We start from the raw sequence: 7,047 nt of genomic DNA on the forward strand, positions 1-7,047 counted from the left end.
TGGAAAGTGACTGAAACGGGTACTTAAAGAAGTGACGTAGTCTGAATGGCTGTGTAAGTTGGCCATCAATCTTACGTGTTTTAAACTAGGTACGGTAAAGGAAAGACAGAGTGAAACTTAAAAGTAGTCAACGAAGTATTTTGAGAGTGCATCTAGGAACTGTGTCGGGTGAAATACCGATGTGATTTCAGTCTATTCGAAATTTCCCTATTTGGTAAATAATTAGGACAAAACATTGCGTCATTGCTTTTCCGAGAAAGAGGGAGAATTGTTATCTCAATATTACTTATTTTTAAACGAAAATTCATGGCTTCCGTTCCAATGCATCTTCAGGGAAAAGTTCCCTTTAAGCCTAATATGATATAATACTTAGTGTTATACATATTGTATAATCGCACCTCTCTCTCCTGTCCAGGGTCAGCTGCAAAGTGTGGAAAGTGACTGAAACGGGTACTTAAAGAAGTGACGTAGTCTGAATGGCTGTGTAAGTTGGCCATCAATCTTACGTGTTTTAAACTAGGTACGGTAAAGGAAAGACAGAGTGAAACTTAAAAGTAGTCAACGAAGTATTTTGAGAGTGCATCTAGGAACTGTGTCGGGTGAAATACCGATGTGATTTCAGTCTATTCGAAATTTCCCTATTTGGTAAATAATTAGGACAAAACATTGCGTCATTGCTTTTCCGAGAAAGAGGGAGAATTGTTATCTCAATATTACTTATTTTTAAACGAAAATTCATGGCTTCCGTTCCAATGCATCTTCAGGGAAAAGTTCCCTTTAAGCCTAATATGATATAATACTTAGTGTTATACATATTGTATAATCGCACCTCTCTCTCCTGTCCAGGGTCAGCTGCAAAGTGTGGAAAGTGACTGAAACGGGTACTTAAAGAAGTGACGTAGTCTGAATGGCTGTGTAAGTTGGCCATCAATCTTACGTGTTTTAAACTAGTTACGGTAAAGGAAAGACAGAGTGAAACTTAAAAGTAGTCAACGAAGTATTTTGAGAGTGCATCTAGGAACTGTGTCGGGTGAAATACCGATGTGATTTCAGTCTATTCGAAATTTCCCTATTTGGTAAATAATTAGGACAAAACATTGCGTCATTGCTTTTCCGAGAAAGAGGAAGAATTGTTATCTCAATATTACTTATTTTTAAACGAAAATTCATGGCTTCCGTTCCAATGCATCTTCAGGGAAAAGTTCCCTTTAAGCCTAATATGATATAATACTTCGTGTTATACATGTTGTAAGACTTCGTATTATACACGACATGACACTGCGGCTCAAAAAAACGGTTAGTGTTGATTCGTGCTAAAAATATATTAATTACGTCACCGCTTTTCTGAGAAAGGATGCTCAAATTTGGTGAGCGCGTCTGTGTGAGTTTTAAACTTCGCAGAATTTCCTAGAGTTTTTGAAAAGGCGGATGCCATTTCTTAAGGTAGTTTATGGGTACAGTTTTGTCCTATCTCTCACGAAAATTGACGTCACAAATAGAGTCTGACCCATTTGAAGTACTAACCGTCAAAGCAGGACATATGGCAGAGGCTAGTTATGGTAGAGATCCACATTCTGCAAGCCAACATGCGGGCAGATCTAGCTTTACTCGAGAGGAACTCGTCAGATATTCAAACGCGTTTCATACATGCCAAGAGTTTCTAGCTAATAACGTAGATCTTGTGGAGCGAAACACGTTTCTGGAGACTGAACTGGGTACTTGTCAGGAAAGGTAGGGGTTGATATTCTGTATCTTTAAGATTAATCTCTGAGGACCTCAACCTGTAAACATTTGAGCGGAATTTTCGCACTACAAGAAACAATAGGAAATTATAAAACATGACACAAGCGTGAGCAAGAGTACTTCCTTTTCAGAGAAGTGAAGGCAGTGTAATCCTTTTCCCTGCATGAATTTTATGTTTCAGTGTGTTCGCGAATATCTTGTGGAAAGTATAAATGGAATTGAGTGATGTCAGTGGACTTCACTTAAATCTTCCTTTGTTGTGCAGGGGAATTTACTCAGAAAATGTAATATAAACTTAGTCGATAAACATCTTCGGAAGTAAACGATCCAAACCCCATTATGCACCCCTCCTTAAGTTCTCGAGCTCTTGCAAACTATAGAGGGCATCATCCCTTTACGCTTTCAATTTAGATACAGTTATGAATAGAGAAGAGCTCTGGACTCAAAACTCTTCTTTGTTTGTCGATTTGCCGTCGGTGAATGCGTGACTGTGACTCACTGACATCTTTTAAGGTTGCGACGATTTACCGGAGACCACGCTCGCATAAGTGAAAGTGTCAATGAAAATATCTCAAGTTCCAATCGACCATCTGAGCTGGAAGGAAAGTACGAAGAGTTCTATGATCATGAGAGGATGGATGCCATCGACTACATCGAGAAAACCGCGAATAAAAAAGGAAACCTCTAGATGGGCTGAAATTGAAGACCAACGTATCGCTTGTCTGATTTTTGAGGTAAAGTGATATTTACTGACTTCCGAGAATCTCGTTTCCTTCTTTTAGTTATTGCGTTTTATGAATTGATGTCATATCCAAAAAGCACATTGTGAAACTACATGAAATATTCTTACCGGTTCAGAAAACCTCATAAATTCAAAATGTCTTTGTATTTAATGATTTCATGGTACATGTCTTTTATAATTCATCAAATTTTAATTGTTGATTTTAGGAGGCGTTCCAGGCAGCTCAAACTTTGAAAGAAAATTTCCTTCAAGGCATTTCGTGCATGATGAAATCAGCACCGGAGATAGGAGCTCAATATTCTGAAGGAAAGGTAAAAAATATTATTGTTTTTTAGAGGGCACGGTAACGAATCTTGCAATCTGATTGGTTCTTTACCCGGTCAGTATTTTCCTATCTCTGCCCACGGGCCACGGTAACGCTTTCGTGAGTCGCCGAGTACATCCCAACTTTCGTTGTCATTTTTCATAAATATACCTCGTTTTCCGGCTGGGCAGTATTTTTAAGCAAACACGTCGGTCACTACCTCAAGCCGATAAATAACTTATGAATCCTCTCTTTTCTCTCTATCAAATCACTTTGGTTGACAGAAAAATATTGGTTTCAGAATGAATTTGTATAAACAATAGTGTCATTACGTTGGTTAACAAGCGGCCTAAAAACCTTCTGCAATTAATTTTAATCGTTCACAAAAAGTACTCAGAAAGTTGGAACGTGAGGTATTTGGTTACAGTTAAACTGAACGATGGAACTTTCATTCATTTAATATCTGAATTTTCTCGAGCAATTTGTTCATAGTGAAAGAGCGAGCGAAGTTTTAATTTAAGTTCTACAACAAATAATCCGTTCAATTTGGACATTTGTACCTTAAATTGCACAACAGAAATTGAAGGAATTTTTTTGAGAAAAGGCCGCATTACATTCCCTTGTGTCTCGTTGGAGTGTGCCGTTCGAATTTAGTTTTTGTGAAGGAAAGATCAGAGTTAAACACGCCATTACAGCAAACAAACGAGCAAACTCTCACAACTTCAAAATAAAAAGATTGAATTTACTCACAATTAATTTCCTCGCCGTTTACTTAATGAACAGAGGTAAATCTTCGTACATGAATGAATCGTCGATGAGAGTGAATAATACTTTCTGTTAGATCATTAACTGATTTTGAAGAAAACATTGTCGTGACAGTCCTTGCCAAACTAGTTCTGTTGGTTTTCAAATGTTCCTTCGATTTTCTTTTTCTTGCGCGCTCTCTAATTGACAGGTGTCAGATTGTGACAGATACTTGTAAAAATATTGTTTCAAAGTTTGTTTGGAAGCCTTTTAAATCACCTTTATTGTTACGGAAATGAAAATGTTTCGCTGAGGCATCTCTCTTAAATTTGCATCACCTCTATTTTAACTACCATTTACCCACTCAAAAATTGTTCAGTTTATGGAAGATCTTGCCGTATTTACGGCCATAAATCATTCGGGTTCTTTCGGAAAGAATTTCGTCAAGTTTAAAAACAATAAATATGTTATTTACCGGCTAAGGGTCGGTCCGTATGGTGAAAAACTGTGACCTCGGTCTTGAAAATGCTGCCCTCGGCCTACGGCCTCGGGCAGTATTTTCAAGACCTCGGTCACAGTTTTTCACCATACGGACCTCCCAGCCGGCAAATAACATATATTTATTGGATAATTTTATTTACAGGATATTTGTAACAGTTCATAAGAATCTTCCTAGTATGATAGTTGTAATAGGAGACAATGCAACGTACCGAAAAAAAAATACAACGATGGTTTAGGATCGACGCAAAGGTTTACATGATGAGCGAGGAAGCCTCCTCTTTAGCATGTCAAGAAAGCTTTGCGGTCGATCCGAAAACATCGTGGTATTTTTCTCTTGCTCGATTATTTGCCTCCGGGTCTTCGACCATTTAATGCTCTAAATGGCATCTTTTTCCCAGCGAATGAGACGGCTTTACTAAAATAAAGGGGGTAAGTAAAAAAAACTGTGATGTTGCGTCGGTGGGAGAGTATAACCGCATGAATTAGTATTATCAACTGGGTTGGTAACGTAAATTGGCCACCGTAAATAGTTTAAAAGCTGACGTTTCGAGCGTTAGCCCTTCGTCAGAGCGATTGGAGGAATTGTTGACTGTGTGTGGGTTTATATGTAGGAAATGGAGCAACACCATTGGTGGGAATATAGTGACGAGAAAACAAAATAAATTAATTGAATAAAAAGCGCTCCTTGATACCGCGGGGATTAAGAGTGCCGATTTGGAAGATAAATTTTTGTTTTAGAGTTTTGCGGCTTTCCGAACTGCCTTGATGGATAGGCCGCAAACTTCCATATGCTGCTTGGAATAATAAGGGAGATTTAAGTGTCTAGCGACTGGTTTGGATGCGTCCTTGTCATTTCTTTCTACGTCGCGAAGGTGTTCTCGGAATCGGTCACCTAGTCGTCTTCCTGTTTCACAATAAGTGCAAGTTGTGCAGTAAATGACATTGGTGGAGGTGCACTTAAAGTGATCAGAGATCTTAATGGATCTCGTGGGTCCCGACAGTTGCTCTACGTTATGAATGAAAGGACAAGTTTTGCATTGTGAGCGAGCGCATTTGAAAGTTCCAGTTTGGTCGTTGGTTTGAAATGAACTTCTGACCAAAAAGTTGCCTACGTTTTTGTCACGTTTGCACGAAGTGTGGAGTTTGCGAAAAAATAGTACCAGTCTCTGAATCGTTTTGAAGTAATTTAATGTTTTTAAGAATGATAGATCTAACTATGTGGTTTTGAGGGTGAAAGCGAGAGTAAATGAAATTCGATCAGTGTTTTCCTTCTCAGCCGTTTGTAGTGCTGATTGTAGATCAATTTTTTGGGTGTAGTGGTGGCACTCTTGAACGACAGAAACAGGAAAACCACGTTTACCGAAATACTGGCACATAAAAAAATATATATTTACTGATGTGTTTTGAGCTTATAAAAGCCCTATTGGCTCTGAAGGCCTGTTACATTCCTTTTTTTAATGAAAATTTTGCTTTAGTAATCTCAATCATCTCAATCATTAACCAATAAATCATTAAGGGATGAGTAGTATTGAATAAAATATAAAACATATTACAACATTCATTGTCAGTGTAATATGTCTCTTTCCTATTTTACGCAGAATGATTCCGTAGTTTTTTCTGTCAAACGTGGCCAGCGTCAATCAAGCTCTCTTGGCCAAAGTGATATGAACAATTTGAAGGCAATCTTAAAGGAGACAGCAAAAAGTTGTGACATTGACGCAATCATCAAGGTAACTGAAACAAATTTAATGAAAGCCTACGAATCTGCGAACGGACAGATAGCATCAGTAAGTGGAAAAGGTTGCGAAAATTTTATTCCCATCGAGAAGTTAAATTATAAATCCGCAAAAGTGCATAGTGCATTGCTCTGTATGATTATTATGTAATTCATGTTGAGCATTTCTCTCCTTTCTTTCTTGCTCAAATAGAGAGTTTATAATTCTCTCTCTCAACGCCAAGAAAACGGAGGATTATCAGATTACCAAAGAGACTTCTTCGCTAAAAAAGAAATGGAAAAGTATTTGAGAAGGTGTTGCAGGTATGCTTGGAGGATGGTGTGCCAGACTCCGCCCTATTTCATACAAGGAAATTCTTTTCTAAACAAGACAGATCTTGTCTTCGATCCTAAATTCCATCAAGTCACCATGAAATATCCCGAGCATAATTCAGGATATATTAGCTTGGTTCTTTGGCCAGGTTTGTTTGAAGGATCGTCGGCTAGAGTTATTCGAAAAACTGAAGTCGTTTTAAAAGTGACAATCCTTAAATGAAGGAAACTCTCTGAGATTAATAGCTAACACTCCCCTGAGAGACAGACAGGATTCTTCACTAAGGCCAAATACAACCTGACTGTAGATTAAAATGGTGATGGTGAATGAGGCATAGCTGTAAAATTGACTTACATAATAGTAAGTCGAATGACGCTTAGGAGCAACTTAGGATTAAACGCTTGCGAATCTATTGTCACCTTGCCATAAACATATCGTTCATTGGTTGAATTTAGACTTTGGGACTTAATCATTACCATTTGATGATTATCATTAGAATTTATTTTAATCGTCGTGTTTTGCGTTTTGTGTATGTTGCTAATGATTATCTTTCGCTTTTGTAGACGAACAAGTTATTCTACTAGTCGCAATATCTAAGAATTTTGTGGTCACGATTGTTGAATATTACGTAATTTTTGGAGTTGAGAAGGATAAGATCGTTTTTAATAGTTCATATCTCGAGTAGCCCAAGCTCGAAAAAGGAGCCTCTGTAAATACATAAATATGATTATGTTGCATAGTGGACAAAATATGGGGATTTCAGTAGCAATTAGCACTCGCATTTACAGCCCAAAAACTTGATCTAATTTCGAATAAAATCAAACTAACCTCGCTTCTTTGTTTGTTCATGTGAGTCTTTTGAGTTTTTCATTTTTTTTCTTATGAGTTTTTTTTTAGTTTTTCATGTTTTAGTTGTTAAACTCGTTTTAAATTTCCTAGTTTTATCTCGACATTTGTAGGGCAAA

The 7,047-nt window shown here is 37.6% G+C and overlaps 1 pseudogene; it reads left to right on the forward strand.

The window, feature by feature from the left end:
• Positions 1 to 1,312: 1,312 nt before the first annotated feature.
• On the forward strand, positions 1,313 to 6,914 carry LOC136284073 (uncharacterized; annotated as a pseudogene).
• Positions 6,915 to 7,047: the final 133 nt, after the last annotated feature.

Source organism: Pocillopora verrucosa, chromosome 11 (assembly GCF_036669915.1).
Source record: "Pocillopora verrucosa isolate sample1 chromosome 11, ASM3666991v2, whole genome shotgun sequence".
In the NCBI taxonomy this organism is placed as follows: Eukaryota; Metazoa; Cnidaria; class Anthozoa; order Scleractinia; family Pocilloporidae; genus Pocillopora; species Pocillopora verrucosa.